Source organism: Lissotriton helveticus, chromosome 8 (genome assembly GCF_964261635.1).
Source record: "Lissotriton helveticus chromosome 8, aLisHel1.1, whole genome shotgun sequence".
NCBI lineage: Eukaryota > Metazoa > Chordata > Amphibia > Caudata > Salamandridae > Lissotriton > Lissotriton helveticus.
In genome coordinates, this window is record NC_136069.1 from 1395369957 (window position 1) to 1395389641 (window position 19685).

The 19685-nt window shown below is 41.7% G+C and overlaps 1 protein-coding gene across 1 annotated transcript in view; it reads left to right on the top strand.

The window, feature by feature from the left end:
• LOC144773378 (ATP-binding cassette sub-family C member 2-like) overlaps window positions 1-19685 on the top strand; it is a 560817-nt gene that overhangs the window by 168540 nt on the left and 372592 nt on the right. The gene's annotated exons all lie outside the window — the stretch shown is intronic.

Below are 19685 nucleotides of genomic sequence, written 5' to 3' on the forward strand. Positions count from 1 at the left end.
AAATCATGGAGTTATAGCAAATAAAAATAAATATTCTGAGGTATACGATCTATTTTAAAGAGTAAATACGGAAGAAAGACTTCCGTTAATGCACCATCCGACGTTCCGCTAACGGCGGCCATCTTAGGTCAGCGTGCTAGTCTTTCCATCACACACCAAACGTGATGACAGTGCAACGCGGAGTTTATATTATTGCCGAGCACAAGACCCCATTATTCTTCGGAGCGGCAGCACGGGTAGGAGTAAGGCAGTGAACTTATGCGGAAATTGTGAGTAATAGACTTTGACCATGAGTCTTTAAAACTTGGTCCACGAGACAAAAGATAATAATTAAAAACGAACTACTTTGGTTTGTGTATTTTACGCTAAGGGCGCGGCTTTCTCTTGCAGATTACCGTGGGGAACACCTACCGTCTGTCAGCTCATGGGGCATATAACGTGTGCCAAAGTAGTATGTATCAAAAACTTTTGTGTGTCCTACAGTGATTTTGAATGACTGTTCTGAATAACACTTTTCGAATTGAACATTCCTCTCGAAGGAATCGGGTCCCTCTTATTTTAACCCTGTGTGATGCTGATGTGTGCATTGAGTTATGATTGTGTGTGTGTTGACACAAGCCAGCCCTAATTGTATGGGGCTACACGATGTTCGGTCACCAAGTGCAAACGAACAATCAGGGGATGGTAGAATGCACCTTTTCTCTGTTCATAAAGTTTTAAGTATATTCTTTATCAGACGGGCTAATATGGACGTATAGTGAGACCAGTGGCACTGTCAATAATCTGTGCTGAATGACAGATTATATATACAATTGTATAAATCTGGTGTTTTTCTCTCTCCTTTTTCCCATTTCCTTTACAGAGACCGCAATAGGTCCACTTTTTTGATAAATTTCATCTCGCTTCCCCTGGGCCAGCTCATGCCCGGAAGCTAAAACTACCAGCTGATTTTTGCTGCTATTTTTTAGGACTGTAGGCATATTAAATTTAGAAACCGAGCATTTTCTAGTAGGGGCCACTAGAAGGTCCTGATGAGTAAGCAGTAGGGGACTGCTTACGAAAAATGTAGACCAGGTAGCAAGCTAATCGCTCTACCTCAAAACCCCCTTCTTAACGTTCCCAGCTAGGGAAGTGAATAAATCGTTTTTTTCCACTAGCCAGGGAATTTTTAGTCTTTTTAACACCCACACATAAATAGGTCCCTACACTTCACTGACATCACTCACCTTGCACTGTCACATAGCCTCTGTCACATTCAAAGTGCTCCCGCGTAGTTCGTCAGGTCGTAGCACGCCCCGCCCCGTAGAGGGACGGGAAGACCCCCATGATGAAGCATGACACTAAAGGATTTTTTTAGTGTGTGAGGGGTATTTTAACAAGCACATTGTGCTCTCATCTTTACCATCCTAAGAGAGAGTTTATTATTCTCACCATTCACATGTAAAAATAAAAATTAAAAATTAAAACCACCACACATTGATAGAATCTCTTTGTTTATGTATATCTAATTGGAGGGTGATTCTGTCAACACCTCTACACTTCCTCTATTGTTTTGGAAATATTCCAAAGTGTGCCAACCTGGTGAATTGCTTTCGCCGGGGGTCTGGTATGTATCAGCCGGTCTCTCAAGCTCGTGGCTCTTTTGAACGCAAACAATGGTTGTTCCAGAGAATCTTTCCCAGTATTAAGGATCTTCCAGTGTTTGCGAACTATACGTTGTATCGCGTTGGACCGTGTACTGAAGGTATTAACACACGTCAGTCTTTCATTCTTCTCCTTAGGAATAGATGGCTCCAATAGGGCTTCACGATTACTGTTCGCTGCTCTCTTCTTAGAGCGTTTCACAAGTTTCTTAGGGTAGTTCCTCGCACACAATTGTGCTGCTAGGTCGTCAGAGTGTTTCTCAAAGTCTTGTTGCATCGAACAATTGCGTTGTACGCGTAAAAATTGTCCGTACGGTAAATTATCACGCAACGACTTTGGGTGACAACTTGTGTATTGCAAAAGAGAGTTTCGGGCCATTGGCTTCCTGTATAGCTCCGATGTAAGGCCTTGTGGTGTCACTTTGATTAGTAGGTCCAGGAAGGCTAGTGAATGATGATCATACTCCAAGGTGAACCGCAGAAAATTATTACAACCATTCAACCAGATGTGGAAAGACTGCAGTTAAATTACATCGCCGCGCCACACCACAAGGATGTCGTCGATGTACCTTCTCCACGTACGTATAGATGCTATATACGGGTTTTTTGTGTTCAGAACATGGTCTTCTTCGAATTTATGCATGTATAAATTTGCCAGGCTCGGCGCAAAAACGCTGCCCATGCTCGTCCCTGATGTCTGGAGGTAGCATTGGCCTTCGAACTCGAAAAAGTTCTCTTTCATGGCTATGGTTGCCAGATTCATGATCATAGATATTGGTGTTATAGAATCTAGATCCCTCTCGCCCAAGAGGGTTTCGATTGCCTCTAGTGTCTCTTCTTGAGGGATGGAGGTGTACAGTGACTCCACGTCAAAGGACACTAATAGATCTGTTGTGGAGTCAAATTCAATTTCAGGCAATAGCCTGAGTAGGTCCTTTGTGTCCTTCAGGTACGTCGGCATCAATTTGACCATCGGCCTCAGAAAGATGTCAACAAATGTTGATAAAGGTTCCAATATGGATCCGATGCCCGATATTATCGGGCGACCAGGAGGAGCCCGGCAGGCTGAGTGGAGTACCGACGGACAGGTAAGGGTTAGGATTGCTTTTTATTTCTACAATAGGGAATTGCCGTATGCGCATTCCAAAGCACGAGCGCTGTATTTTGCATGACGTGCACTCGAGTAGGGACGCTTTGTATGCGCTTTTCAAACACGAGCGCTGAGTCCTAGATGACGTGCACCCGTGGAGTGTATCTGACACTTTGAATAGAGCGATGTCAAAGGTTCTATTTCTCTGCTCAGCCTAGAAGCGGAATGAGCGTTCGCATAACTGAGCTTTTTAAGTATGTATAGAGGCGAGAGAGATAATGGAAGATGAAACTAGAAACAATAAATTAGTATATGCATTTATTTCATCTCCTGTTTCTACCGCTTCACAATTAAATCGATTAAGCAAGGATCATCGTATGTGCAATACCCGAGTGATGTCGCCTGGAGAGAGTAGGCAACAGATTTTAGAGGGTTACTGTCAAAGACAATAAGAAAGAAAGAATGGATATCTTTGTCCATCGAACAACTCAGTATAGGAGAGGTGTGTTCCATGCACCCCGTTATACTAGAAATCACAAGGTTTAATGTAAAGAGGCATGAAATTAACAGAGTAATCAGAGTAAGAGGCTAATGTGACCTCGGCAATTTTTAAAAAAAATAGTGTCCGCTATCGGTGAGTCCGACATTGAAGAGGGTAAAGGGTTTTGTTCACGACTGTCTATTATTTCATTTGTTTCTTTGCTCTACAGAGCGGTGCTTCGTATTCCTGAGCTGTTTGCCAGGTGAGGCGAGGCTTTTTCTCCTTACAAATTAAGGTGAGCCCATGATTATTCTTTAGATGGGAGACATAAAATGGTTATTATACCTAGATGTTAGGTGCAATATTAAGGCAATGTGATAGCCCTTACTAATGAAGATGTGTTATCCTACCTTTTTCTTTTTCTTGTCCATTGTGTGTAATGTGGCTGCTGAATCTTGGGGTTTTCCGATTCTTTCCAGGAAGGAAACCAGAGATGAACAGGTGACATGTAGTATTTCTGTTCATGTATGTCCCTTTTTGTATATAATTTTTGCATATCATGTTTAAGCAGTAGCAATTAAGTTAATGGGTCCTGAGGAAGCGGCAGGTACAATGTGTGGCCGTTAGTTGTCCGCAGAAACATGTCGACCAAATTACCCAGTCAGTAGTTATTTGTTTGAACCATCTGACTTTTTTGCACTTGATTGATTTTAATATTGGATGTGCTTGTCTCCAGAATAAAGTTATATTGCTTGCACTATCCAATTTTATTCAACACACATTTATTATTTTTTCACTTATCACTTATGCACTGCTCCAAGTTACGACCGAACCAACAATCACCAGACATCGGTGCTTAATAACTATCTCCGATTACTATCTGAGGAGATATAAAAAGGACTACCTACTGTGGAGTAGACCAAATGATGTACTGGGCGGTACAGAATACGTAACTGATGGACATATTTTCACAAAGGGTGATTGTCCTTTAGTATGTTTTTATTTTTACATCCTTAGAACATACTTTTAGGCAGCCACATACACATAGTTATGGATTTTGTTTTTGACCCACAGTTGTCCGTTGTTTCTCTCATAGTCTGTTAGGGGGATATAAACTGTGCTCAGGTCATTAAACTGTCCCTCGAACCCTCCTCTAATTGAATTGTATGTTGCCCTTTAAAGTGTAACAACAAACATCATAAAGGAAACATTCCATAGTAACAACAAAGCACCATGACGACCAGCAATCTTCCTCTTAGAGCTGCAAACAAATAAAACAACTTCTTCCAAAAAAAATGCTCCATAGATTCTTTTATAATTATGAAGATTCTGAAATGGAAGAAAGACATTTATGGTAAAAACTGATAAAATAAAAAATATAAGTAGTCAAGGATTAAAGATGTAAGACATCCTGCAAAAATGAAAAACACAGAATAAACAAATCAACCACCAGGGAGTGGTGGGGGGGATAATGTCAGCCTCCGTTGTGTTTAATGAAATCAAGATTCTCTCAGCATGATAATTGGAGAATCGACATTTCATTACAAGACCGGAGGCTACATTATGCACGTTTAAAGCTCTGTAAAGCCACATTACTTACATGTTCAACAGGTTTAAGATAAAAATTAACAAAAGTGGAGGCATTAGACCAATCTGCTGCCTTGAGGATATCTGAAATAGAAGCACCAAATTTGGATAAGTCAATGCCAGCTTCAAGCATAACAGTTCTCACCTATCTCGAAATTGTAGCAGAAGAGACTGCCCGAAAGGGTCTAACATACAAAATCAGTAGCTGATTTTCATTTAAAGGTCTTAGAACACTCATCTTCTGCTCATATGCTTTGATACAGTTAACAACACAAAGCTTGGGACAATCCAAAAAGTAAGGATAAAAAATATTTTCAGACATAGTTTTAGTTATTTTCCAAATTTCAAACAACACACCATCAGGAGAATACATTTTATTACAAAAAGCCTTAACATCAGAAACACGTCTAAAAGAAATCAGACAAAGGAGTGTAGCTAACTTAATAGACAGTTGTTTCCTGGAAAGAAAAAGGTTATCAGGCCATGAGGTAAAAAGATCAAAAACAAGGTTAACATTCCATAAAGAATTATACTTAGCCTTAGGAGGACGTTTGAGTCTTATACCTTTCATAACTCTGCGAACTAGAGGATCAGTGCCAATAGAAAAATCATTTGATAGAGAGTGACCTGCAGAAATTGCAGATCTGTAACAATTAACTGTTCTATAAGAAAGTCCAGACCTAAAACGATCTGCAAGAAAATGTGCTACTTCTACAGGAGGAGCAGCCACGGGATCCAAATCCCGTTCCAAGCACCAACTACACCACTTTTTCCAGGAACCAATATATCTTCTCCTTGTTCCCAGAGCCCATGACTCATCCAAAAGATCTTTAGCCTCTCCTGAAAGGCCAGAGTATCTTCCTGAACCCCTGAAATCTTCCAGACAAGAAAGTCCATTTTGTCTTCTAAGAGAAGAGGATGAAACTCTCCGTCGGGACCCTGAAGAAGATCCAAACTCCCGGGGATAAGGCGAGGAAAGTCTATTGTTAATTCCATCACCCCTGGGAACCAAATCTGAGAACTCCAAAAGGGAGTAATTAGAACAGTTTGGCAAAGCTCTCTTCAAACTTTCAACAGAACTCTCTGAATTAGGGCAAAGGGAGGGAAGGCATAGGAGATCAGGGGCTTCCAAGGTTGGAGAAGACCGTCCACTGCTAAGGCTAAGGGGTCCGGCCTCCAACTGAAGAAACGATCTACCTGAAAGGTAAGTCTGCTTGCAAAAAGGTCTACTTCGAAAGGACCCCACAGCATTGAAATTTTTTGGAATACTGAAGGATTCAGTTTCCAGTCGCTGGAGTCTCTCAGAAACCTCGAATTCCAGTCCGCCCTCGTGTTTAGAAGACCCGGAATAAACTCGGCTCTCAGAGAGATCTTGTGATCCCAGCAGAAATACCAAATCTTCTCTGCAAGATCCGCTAGAGGTTTCGACCTTGCTCCCCCTAGCCGATTGATATAAGTAACGTCTGAGAAATTGTCTAGCTTGATCAAGAACACATTGTTTTGGAGGATAGACTTGAAGCTCATCAGGGCATTCAAGCACGCTAACATCTCTAGAGAATTTATATGAAGGATTAGTTCTTCTCTTGACCATTTCCCCCCAGTTTCCACCTCTCCAAGTCTTGCACCCCAGCCAAGATTGCTCACGTCAGATTTCAAGACAAAACTCGGGGTATTGCCGAAAATTGCCTTCCCATTCTAACTGTCCAAGTTGTTTCGCCACCATAGTAGGTCCTCTCGAGCATCTTGGGACAGGGGAACTACGTCTGAGTACCAAAGACCTTTTCTCAGGCCTGAAGCTTTGAGTCTCTGTAAGGCCCTGTAGTGAAGAGCGTCTGGAGAAATAGCTTGAATGGACGAAGATAAAAGACCCACTATTCTCGCTAATTCTCTCAAACTTACCTGGTCCTTGGATAAGACATAAGAAACTTCCTTCTTTATTTTTGTTAGTTTCTTCTTGGGAAGTTGTAACTGGGTTAGGGTTGTGTCCACCTGGAAACCTAGAAATTCCAGATTCTGAGAAGGCGTCGTAATAGACTTTTCCATGTTGATAATAAAGCCAAGACTCTCCAAGAGACTCACAGTCCAGTCCATGTGGGACAGGAGTTCCTCCTTGTTCTGGGACATCAGTAAGATGTCGTCCAGATAGATAATAAGGCGAACCCCTCTTCTTCTTAAAGAGGCGACTACAGGCCTGAGCACCTTGGTGAAACACCAAGGGGCCGAAGATAGGCCGAAAGGGAGACACTGGAACTGGTAAGTTACATTCCTCCAAACGAACCTCAGGAATTTCTGAGAAAAAGGATCCATAGGAATTGTAAAGTAAGCGTCCATGAGATCCAATTTTATGAGCCAATGTCCTTTCTGAAGAAGATCCATTAGGAGGTGTATACCCTCCATTTTGAAATGGCGATAGACAAGAAAAGAGTTCAGTTCCTTCAGGTTTATTACAGGACGCCAACAACCCTTTTCCTTTTTCTTCACCAAGAAGATTGTACTCACAAAACCCTGACCAGAATTTTGGACGATGCAGATCGCACCTTTTTCTAACACTTGATTCACCTCTGCATCTACCAAAACTGACTGTTCTTGGTCTAGTGAAAGTTCCCTGGGTTATTTGGTCTGAAAAGGAATCGATATGAAATCTATCTTGAATCCCCTCACAGTCTCCAAAACCCAAGCATCGTTTGTTATAGAAGGCCAAACGTGACTGAAGAGGGAGAGTCTTCCCCCTACCTTTGGAAGGGAAGAACCAAGAAGAGGAAACCTTACCTTGTCCTTGTCCTTGGGACTGGAATCTTCCACGACCGGTACCACCTCTGTTACGATTGTTCCGGCTCTTTGGGGAAAGAAATTGCCGTATCCCCGGTAGTTCCTTGAGTAGCCACGCTGATTCTGTTGATAATAGGATCTGTTGTAACCACGGCCGACAGCCGATCCTCCCCTGCCGGCTTTTCCAAAAAATCTTCCGCCAAACATGTGTCTCATATTTGTCTGTGCTTTGTTAAAAGCTGCAAAGGTGGATACATATTTGCCAAAAATCGGTTATGTTAAACACTAGTCTTATTAAGGCAGACAACACCAGCCACTGTGTTGTGTTTTAGATCCTTTGTGTTTCTCCACATAATCTTCATTTTCCCTGTACTTACACACTTTTTAGATTCATTGTCTCTGTATGATGTATGTCTGAGTTAAAGCGCTCTAACACCCTACATAAGGATGAACAGTTCTATAAAAGGGTTTAAATACAAAATCAATTAGAAAGTGCTATATGGATTTTTAGTGTAATTACTCATGCAGACAGGTGTATGGAGATTCTTATGGTTCATGTATACCGCTTACTTTTAGGGGATGTCAAGAAACATGTCTCCAAATCATAGTTTGTCTTAAACAGTTTCAAAGAAATAACAAGTTTTCTCAATTACCCCCATTGTATTGGCATCTACAGTTAAGGCTCCTGATGGCTCCCAGCCAGAGTAAGACTCCAGAAAAGGAAGGGCTAATGACCCTTCAAATGAGGACATTTTGTTGGGACCAGATGGAAGTGAAAAAAAGAATCTCCCCTCACTTTCTGCAGGTTACTGCTCAGATAGGAAAGCAGACAATGTGCAGGGGCTGTTTAATATGTGCTGTTGTCTGCAAATTACTTGGGACAAATTCAGCGTATTCCGCCTGGATCTGGCTCAATAATTGGCTGTGGTGCCCAGGATCCTGCTGGATGCCTCTCATGCTCTGCACTGGTGAGGAAGATGGCTATTAGGTAGTGGTGGAGCACACATTGAAATCCTTGGCCTGTTTCTTGCAGCTAACATCATTGCTTCAGTTTAATATTTACCTGGTTTTCAAGAAAGCTCTTTACATTTTTCTTTTTAAGCACTTTACTTCTATTGTGCCATACATGCTGATTTTCAGCACAACTACTTATTCTGAACTATTACTCTAAGCTTTAGACAAAAGTTGAATTTTACAAACAACGCGACATTGCAGTTACATGCCGGAGGAGGTGCTGCATTACTTCTAGAGTAGAGGACACTGGTTCACCAAAGCGTAAGTCAACATGATAGAGGTACAATTAGATTTGTCACACACATCACTTGTAGTTAAAGAGGGCAGAGTTTAATTTGAACTGTTTAATTACCCAACCACTAGCCTATCGGAAAATTGATTCATGCTCTGCCTGCTGTCTCAATAAAGTGTCTGGAATCATCATCGGACCTGACCACTTACTATCATTCATTTTATCAAGGGTGCAAATGCTCAAAGTGTGCATTGCGAGAGGTGGGACATGCAGCAGCCAAATTGTATAATGGCTTAGGATCGTGCCTTCTTTTTCCATACAGAAACCTCCTGGGCGACAACTGATAAGCCTTTTCGTACTGCAGACACTGCATGAGAAGTCTCATTGCATACATTTCGACTCCAGGCTTGCAATTTCTCCACCTTCTGGTCTCCCAGTAGCTGTATATTATGTTTTGCCTGTCTAAAACACCATTAGGCATATACTGTTTTCATAAGGATAGACTACAGCGGTTCGACAGACTTCAGTTGTAACATTGGACAAAACAACACAACAATAAGATGAGGCAAGAGCAGGGGACATTGAGAAGCTGTGCACCAAACACACCCTATATTGAAGACTCCAACAGTGTTCGACATCTGTCCTACCAAGAACAATTCATACCAAGGACAACTGAATTTTGAGACTCTGTCAGGACACAGAAAAAACTGATTGAGACAAAGTGCTACTTCATCGAAAGGACCTTAGATGCTGTATGGTCTCTGGCAACAGCATCCCAAGACCAGACTTTTCTTTAAGGAAGTGCCTCTAGTCAATGCCTGTAACATCCTCCTGCTTGAGAGATCTTTGCTCCAATAAGACATATTTGTGCATAGGGGAAATCCATTTTGTGCCTGTGGCTGTTGCATTTCTAACTTTGACCTACAGAATTGGCAAATACTGGACACTGCAAAGGTCTGTTGAATTTCCTTCTTGACATTACGAGGAAAGAGTTACTCCTGTCTGTAGCCATGGTGCTACCCTGCAGCTAACAGTACATGTGAAAGGTGTCAAGTCTCCTTGAGTGGATCCCAGTTAGGAGTGAAAAAAACTACAAAGGGTAGAAAACCTCCTTGATAATGTTGTTGTTGTTGTTCTTGATTGAAGATGAAGATTAATACAGGCATCAAAATCCCCCTGCCATCAGGGAAGAGGACAGATCCGAGTAAGGACATCTAAAAGTGTCCCAGTAGGCCTCCCAACTGGAATCAGCTGAAATAAGAGCAAGTAGATAATGAACACAATGAAGAAAAAGTGAATAAATGGGTTGCAACACGTCCATCATTTGCAAATGCATCCTTATGTATTATTAAAACAAGAACTGACGTCACAGGAAAATATTCAACTTTATCTTTCATTGGGAACCCACGGCTCTCAGACCGCCATCTTGGAAGTTTCTACAACTTGTCCATGCCACTTCCCTGAAACTCATTGCATCAGTTTAACATGTGAAGAAACAGCCACGTTTTAACATCTTTTGCCCAGCACTGAACTCTGCAGTCCATCGCCACCATTCTTGCCTGATGCTCCATGGGGATCGCCGAACAACCTGCTGTGTGACCATGAGTGCTGGAATACTAGTGCAGTCTAGGCAGTGAGGATGCTTAACATGTGTTGAGCTTGTTGTCAGCAACATACTGTCTGACTATTCAAGAAGTGCATTCTCTTCTCCTGGAAACGTGCAATCTTCAGTACTTTCTCAGCTCAGATGTGACAGAAATGGCTTTGTCCTGCCGGGACTCGTTTTGCATCTACTTTGTTTCACAAAAGGCTAGATTTGAGCAAACAACTTTGAGCATCACATGATAGAAGTCCCAGCAGCAGTGACCTGAGCTCCAAGAATTCCTTCCTCTAAATCTGACTATCTCTTTTTCTAGTGGCCTATATTGCCAACACCAACCAAGGCCTCTTGGGGCTTAGCTTGCACATTGAGCCTGATCTTTTCAGAATACCCATATTAACACTTGGAAAAATGTATCAGCACTTCTTTGCAACCTACACACAGCCCCATAATAAACACTTATAATAAAGCCACTGACTCCCCAGGTTTTAACCCATTTTATTTAGACTCGAAAGAGGATTAGAAAGACCTAAAATAAAATAACGGGCTAATACATAGCTTTTTGAGCCATCGGTTTCCATCAGGACAGTGTTACAGTGCCATCAAAAGGAGATAGTTTGACTGGGAATATTACATGTTGTGCCATTTTTTAATTCCATTTTTAATTAGACCAATGAAACGTATAAAACTGTATGAGCTTTTATATTTAGAGTGAAACAACAACATGTTTAATTGTGTTTGCATACTTTGCAGATTCTGATCCAAAACAATGAGATATACTTACCTCTCTCATCCCAATTTTCACCTTCAATCAGTTTTTGATTTCAAGGTAGTACGTTTCTACAATTTTATACCTACTTGCATGAGGGCCTATGTCATTTTTCTCCTCAGTGTTTTGTTAGTTATTGTTTACATAGTTCCCCACCACTAGTGGTATAGTGGCATGAACTTGACCACACTACCTAAATAGAGGGCCAGCAATACCTCAGGGTGTCTTGGTTTACTTCTGTAAGTGAGTTAAAAGAACCACAGTGTTTTGGGAGATTTAAAATAGTGTGTTAGGCCCTGTCTCCTTCTTCTACTTATCTTGTAAATTCCTCACACTGATTATCAGTGCATTGGCTCTTTGATGGAGTATGGCCTTGTTTTGCAGTCAGTGAAAAAATTAAGTTTAGACAAAAAGAGCTCCGTTTTTGTTTTTTTAGAAAAGGAACTTACAGCTAGATTCATCAAAGAAAATTCGGCTAGCAAAGGGCCAGATTTGCGAGTGCAATTTTTGCATTTGGGATTCATCATCCCAAATGCAAAAACCGCTAATTGCAAAATCACATTTTTGCGAGGAATTGCATTTAAGGAATCTCTATTTGAGATTCCTTAAATGCAATTCATCAACCATTTTCAATTTGCGAATTCGCAATTTCTGGCCGCTATTTACCACGAAGTCAGACTTCGTGTTAAATAGCGAAAACTCAGAAAAATGCACTTTAGTGCATTTTTCTGAGTGGTATGTTACACACACACACACATGTCCTTTGGACATGTGTGTGCGCAACATCTGGCTACATTTGCTTTTCAGGGGTGCTACAGGGTGTCCTTTGGACACCCCTGGCACCCTTGAAATCGCATCCTTATTTGCGATTAGCAATTTGCTAATCGCAAATAAGGAATAGCTCCCCATTCATTCCTATGGGCCCTTAGGCCCATAGGAATGAATGGGGAGTTATTCCTTATTTGCGATTAGCAAATTGCTAATCGCAAATAAGGAAGATGTAGGAATCGCAATATTTTTTGCAATTCCTACATGAATCCCGTTTTGCAATTCCTTAATAGCGATTTCTTATGAATCGCTATTAAGGACTCGCAAAACTGGATAATGATGAATCTAGCTGATTATATCTCCGCTTTGCGAGTACTGAAGATTAAAACAGTTAGAGTGCTATGCAAGAAAATCGGCCTCCATGTGGTTTAAAACAAAAGAAATCAGAGTTGTAAAAATATCTTACAGTCATGGAGGAGGCTAGGAAGGAGCAACATTGTAAGAGTATCTAGCGTTTTCCTCTCAAACATGTCTTCCACATTGTGGCCTCTTCCAGATCCTACAGTAATTTGCGGCATTTTAGCATATAAAGGTTGCCTTAGAAGAATCGACTGATGGTGGAGAAGATGTTAAAGATTGGAGCAAAAGGCAGGTTTGCACCATGCACACTAAGCCTTCGTAGAAAGTATACATGAGGGAAGATAACCATACAAGAAAAGAGACCAGAAAAGGCTGTCTCTCGAAAGTGCGACACGTGAAGAGACACCTAAGGGTAATATCCCCCAAGTTGATTTAGCGGGTCACAGACCAACCAGGTGTAATTGCTTGTATTTATTCTTTCAAACCTACTTGTGTGACGAACCACGTAGAGGAAGAGCACTGCATTGCAGTAATCCTAAAAAAGGTTTAAACGCGGTGACCAAACCATTTTGGAGTTAGAACTGTAGAAAATGGCAGTATAGAACTATGTGAAAAAGGTTCCAATGTGACAGTTCAGAAAGCCTCTAGAGTTGTATTTTAGAGCTTCATGCAACCCCCAGGAAACCTCAGTAACTGTTTTCAATGTCTCCATGTTACTTATAAATTATTATTTAATTTCGGCTGCTAGTTAAATTCCTGAGCTGCTTTGGAGTACTCTTCTGAACAGTCAACTTAAATCACAGCCCAATATTACAAGAAAATTGGTAGCACCCTAGTGTCATTGAGCTGCTGCAACTGGCTGACAAGATTGTTTGTGTTGGTCATTCTGGAGGGTCAGGAAGGCAGACGAGCTGTCAAGTCATTTTTACTGACACCAAAAGGGAATTAAAAAAAAAAGCAATCCTGCAGGTCCTGTTGGACCTGTACAGGAAATGGTAAGTCATTATGTCTGGTCAAGAGACCCCTTGTATAATCGTAAGTGGTAGAGATACAATATTGGGTAGGTATTGGGATAGATAATGTCAGGTTCCTGGAATCTAATATTTGTTTTTCTAAAATGTATCTATCATAGTTGTTGTAGAACATACTACCACATACCAAAAGACAGCTCTAATAGGCAGTGGCATCAGAGTCTCTCCAAACAGGCCGGGTTGATGGTGGCCTGCATCTCGCCAATGTCAGATGATTGTGGGCAACCCAATAACTTTTCACCTCTTTTTGTCCCACACCTCTGGACTGCACTGAATGCTTGTGTAGAGGGTGGGTCCACAGAAAGAAGCAGGCTTTAGTGCCTTTGGAGTTCTCTTTGAACACCATTTGAGAGGATCCCTCAGTTTCATTCAAGTAGGAGAAAATGTAATTGCAACATGCGTTCACCTGTGAAGGACTCGAAATACACTATGATATAAAGGATGAAGGGTAGTGGCAATATATATAATGTACTTTATTCGGTTTTTTGACATTACAAAACCATAAAAGCAACAACAAGATTCATACATTTACATATTTAAAACTGTGAAGTATATCATAAAGATAATTTAACAAAATTCCAGAATATTAAAAAGATTGAGTTCATAAAAATAATTAAATTTTTAAAGATTGTTCCTGTGCCTGATGATACATTTTATAAAATTAAGTACATGATAACAAGTAGGTTCAGAGTCTAGCATCTGTAGAGATAACATGGCGGGTCGACATAGTCTAAATCCCCAACACACTTTAACAGTGGAAATAGCCAAATTTTTCTGTGAGTATGAAAATATTTGCAAAACAATATTGTATGCATACAAGACTGTGGCGATATATCATCACATGGGCAATGAGCCAAAGTTGATTCCCAAGAATTTTTTACTGGAAATGCTACAAGCCTATGAAAAAGATTGAGTCTAAACCTTGTCAGGAGCATCTTATCATATGTGCTGATTTCTAATGTGAGGTAGGGCTGGATTTGCGGGGTAGACTGAACCATGTTTGCATGCAATACAGATTTTTTGGCCGATAGCAGGGTAATCCTAAGAGTCTCTAGGTGGTTCATGGCTATTTGCTTCAGCTCTTTCTTTGTTATTTCAGTTAGGTTCTCTGGTGTAAGGTAATACTTTTCTAATCCCAGATCTAAGAAAAGTGCCTAACATAAGTGAGCCATGCTATTTTGTGCGCACAATCCAACGCCATGGAATCCTCTAAGATATGTTTGGTCAGCGTATTTTTATCCGATACCCAGATGCGCCTCCAGAGTAACAGAGGCTGAACCTTTATCAGATCTTCTATGTATGGGATTCCCAATTCCAGATGACAGGCGTAAATAGAGGAGCATTTTGGAGCAGATGGGAGGAATCTCATAAACAAATTCTCTGCTATTTGGAGAGAGCCAGCATCTGTGTGCCCCCATACCCCAGCCCCGTACAATGCAATAGCTCGACATTTTGCTACATAGATTTTTAGCAATTCGACTGGTGGCCTCCTTCCAAGTCGTTGTGAGAAGTTCGGCAATGCTACAATTGCTCTCTTAAAAAGATGCCTCCTAGACTCAATGGCTGCCCTCCAATTTAGTCTATCATCTATCATTATACCCAGGTAAGGATACTGGGGGGTCCTCTCAAGTTTTTGTTCATTTAAGTAAATGTTCTTTATGCGTTTTCGCCCTCCACCAGCCACCATGACAAATGTTTTTTTGACATTTATGTGTAAATCTAAGGCGCTCATGAAATCAGCATACTTGGTCAGGGATTTCTGAAGTTCTATTGGTGTACGTGCCAGGATGACCGCGTCATCCGCGTAGAGCAGTGCGGGGATCAGGCGTTGGTTTAATCTGGGGAGGTCCTGCCCCCCTCTCAGCATCTCCTCCTCCAGTCCATTTGAATACAGCGAGAAGAGAAAGGGGGCCAGGACACACCCCTGCCTGACTCCCCGCTCTACTCTAAAAGACGCGGTGAGCTCCCCTCTTGTCCCATAGCGCACTCTTGCTGAAGCTTCAGAATATAATTCTCTCAGAAAATCCAGGAGGGGGGGATCCACCCCCATGGTTCTCAGGAGGGTCCATAGCTTCGCATGAGATACGCAGTCAAACGCAGAGGACAAGTCAACATATACCATGTACATTATCCCCTGCTTTGCATGAATGTACTTTGACAAGATCATGCTTAAATTAAGGGCCTGTTCTACGGTTCCAAAACCTGCCCTGAATCCAAATTGTAGCTCCGATAGAATGTTCTTATCATCTGCCCATTGCTGGAGTTGTTCTAGGACTACTCTGCCGACTACTTTGCCCAGAGAGTCCAATAATGAAATGGGACGATAGCATTTTACGTCCTGGCGGTCCCCCTTTTTAAAAATTGGCACCATGATGGAGTTGGACCAGGACTCCATCAGTCCCAGTTTCACTGCTGCGGTACATACTCTTGTAAGTATGGGGGCCCAGAGATCCGGAGGGTGCTTGAACAGGTCTACTGGCACCCTGTCAGATCCAGGTGCTTTACCACCTTTACTTGATTTTAATGCCTGTGTTACATCGAGTATGTCGAATTATAAAGAAATTGGAAATTCAACTGGGGGAAGAGAATGGTGTAATTCTTCTATTGAGGATGTTAATTTGAAGATTTTGGAGAAGTGATTTACCCAGATATCCTCTTCTATGGCCACTTCAATCTTAGGTCTGTTGGATTCAGATAAGAAGGGGGTTTTAACTATCCGCCAGAAGGACTCACTATTTTTCATGACTGCACTTTTATGAAGATCGTCCCATAAAGCTTGTTTTAGCTCTTGTTTTCTCAGCTTCCTGACCTTTTTATATTGGAGCCTGAGATGCTGTATCTGTTGTTGGTCTCTGTTTGATTGTTTAAGGGCCTTTTTTAACTTGGTTTGTGCCATAGTGCAGTTATGGTTAAACCATCCTGTTGGGGTTGACTTAGCTTGGTTAAAATTTCTGGTCAACAATCCTTTTATTTTCTCTAATATTGTCTTGAAATTTTCAAGGACCATCCCATCGTCTATTGAAAGATCTAAGCATTTTATTATATTGGGGTATGTTATCTTTATCAGTTTGTTGGTTAATTGAATGGGATCAATCTTTTCCCATTTTAGGGTGAACCCGTTTTCTTTGCCCAGTTCTATCCTATTTTGAGAGAGGGTATTTGCTATTATTGTTGTATGGGTTTCTAGATTATTCAGGTAAAGATCCAACCTAAGGGCGGAGTGATCACTTAGGATGTTTTTCATAAGTGTAAAATCCCTAGTTAGGTGTCTCAGGCCATCCGTCGAGAGAATGTAATCGACGGTGGTCTCATGCCCCCTCCCTAGGTATGTTGGTTCCAGATTGTTCTTAGTATGATCTTTTTTATTTACTATTGACAGTTCTAGGTCTAGGAGAAGATTATTCATAGCTGTCCCTGATCTTACATGGGGGAAGTGCACGAGAGGGTTGTCATACTCGTCCACTATCCCGCAACTCCGTTTGTCCGAGCACGGGCATGGGTGTAAATTAAAATCCCCTCCCCATAATAAATGAACAGTACCCTTTTTTTCATACAGTTGTCTGAGGTGGGCGATTTTTTCCTGAATTATTAGGAGAGTGTTACAAAAGTGGTCGTCCTCTAAATTATTATAGAAATGTATTAAAATAATAGTAACTTTTTTCCCTACCGAGAGGCAAAGCAGTTGGAAATTTGGGTCAAGTTCTGTTTTTAATGTCTTCAAGTTTTTTATTGTATTTGTTATGTAGGTAACCAGGCCCCCCTTAGGCCTCCCCGCATTACTTGGAAGGGCTGGAGGGAAATACGTTCTATAACCCAAGAGATGTAACTCCTTTATGGCCCATGTCTCTTGTAGGCAGATTATTTTGCCTTCCTCAAGGAAGTGAGCGGCAGAGCCATCCTCTATTTTTAGGCGGAGGCCTGCAATGTTCCAGAAAATGACAGACAGAAATTGTGTTTTATTTTCTGGCCCTAAAGTCATCGTCCCTAAGGGGTCTGAGGATGAGGTAGTTTGTTCTGAAGTTGGGTTTTCTGCTAATGGTCAGTCGACCATTTCTAGGCCACTGAACCGATTCATGGTCGGTATGCCCGACCAGTTATCCCAATGTGGCGTTTGTCTGTAGGTGGGTCTATATGGACGTTGTAGAGGCCCGCCCCACTGTTCCCATTCTCTGCCTCTATTCCGTGGTCCCACGATCTGCCATGAGCCCCCGTAGTGTTGATGGTTGGGGTCCACTGTCCACCAAGAGCTATCATGGTCATTATGATTCGGGGCCATTTTAGGTCTGGGGGTGTCGAGTTCCCAAGGCTGTGGGACTGCTTTCCACCAGTTGTTGTCAAATTCCTGGAGGTTGCTGTTATGGTGTCTTTTAGGGTAGAAAAAGGAGAGACGCTTTGTGTCAATCCCGCCACTTGTGCTGTGATGTTCCCAGGAACAAATATACTCAACTACTCTAGGATCCTCATAGGTGATCACAATGCAATCTCCCTGTATTACTTTTTTGCTGTGACCCACCCATGGGGTCCTACATACCGTTAGTATCCTAATTGACCAGTTAGGGGGAATGGGTCGATTTGTGTTTAACCAGTATTGCGCCTTATTTTTTAAGGACCAGTTAGGTTCTACGCCCTGCCCCACTAATTCTGGTACACCAGTCATCACTACCACGAATGGACATGCCTCTGGGGGCATATTCACAGGGAGTCTACCCTCATGTTCTCCTCTCGTAGCACCTTTATTTACTGGTAGATTTGTTTTTTTTGGAGCAGGAGTTTTTGGGGCTGGTGTTTTTGGAACTGGTGTTTTTAGTACTGCTGTTTTTAATAGTGGTGTTTTTGGAGCCATATTAGTCTGAAGTATAGGCGTTGTGACTTTCGGGGGGGGGTTCCACTGTGGGGGCCTTTGCTGCTATTTGCTGTTTGGGGGATGGGCAGACTACGGTTGTGATTTTCTTTTGTGGAATGGGTACAGCCAACTTATTTCTCCCCGCTCTTTGAGGCCCTTGAATTGGCTTTGTTTTTGAGTAATTTACAAGTTTAGACAATTGGGTCTCAATATTTAACAATCTGCTTTCTAGGGGAATAAAGAAGGAGTTTAGTAATTCGGCTATTTTGATTACCAGCTCAGGAGAGTCAGGTTCTTTACTAGGGGGTAAAAGAACAGGAGAGCCTGGACTAATAGTATCTGGTATATTATGTGGGGAATGATGTATCAACATATCATCAACTGTTTCAAGAATTTGCCCTGCCGTGTTTAGATTTTCGATTACATCAGCGGTGTCCTTGACTATTATTTTACCTACTTTTTCCTTTTCCTTTCTTTTCTTAATGGCCCCCTCCCTCCTCCCTCTTGCTTGTCTTACTTCCTCTGGGGTGTTATCAAGTAAGATTTCAGGTGTTTTTTCTAGGTCTGAATCAAAAGTAGATAGGGAGAGTTGGGAGGCTGAAAGATCTACAACATTCGGAAGGCTGAGCCTATTATTACCTTGTGGTAGTTGCTCTAAATTGCCATCTGTCTCGGGAGTTCTTGCTACAGCCAATAGGCCCAAGGATGATCGTCTTGCATTGGCAAGATCGATGGATACTTTATCCTCAATCAGACTAATACTTTGGTCTATGAATGAGTTTGCCTTAGTGATAAAGTCGTCTATGGGCCCTAACAGCTGCTCGCCAACCCCTGCTTTGAAGGGGTGAAGGGTAGTACAATGGTGAAGGAAGTTTTGTTGGACCTCTGGGTGCTTGAGCTCTCTCAAAGTCCTAGTTGTGCCTAGTAGTGCTAGTTCTAAAGGTGACTTGGTTGTGCTTCAAGACAGATCCCCATCCCATACCTCAACTTGATGAGCTTATTGACAAGTTTGGGGCTGTCAATTTCTGCAGTAATCTCACATTTTACAGAACATGAGGCCATCAAACCAGATGTCTTGAGAGTAGAATCGTTGGGCCACGTATTTCCATGGAACACGGTATGAATTTAATAGGATCTCATTACCCACTTACAGCATGGCTTTAGCAATATGTTAACATCTTACAAGGGTATACATATTACTAATAATTGTTCATAGTACTCCATAAAATCGATTTCTGTATATCTCTAATGTTTTGAGTCCCCAAAATGTGTTTTTGGGAAATCCACCTTTTTTCGTGAAGTTTCCATGTTTTAAAAAAAAAATTAATGGACTAAGGCAGCTGGCAATTTCGAACGGGGAAGGAAAAGGGTGCTAAATCACTTTTCTTGCTTGGTAAGCATGGTAACTAATTGCCAAACACCAACTGGGGTCCTTGACATTTTGGTAAGCCCACGGTAACTGTGCAAAACATTTCAGGTACAAGATTTCGTATATTGT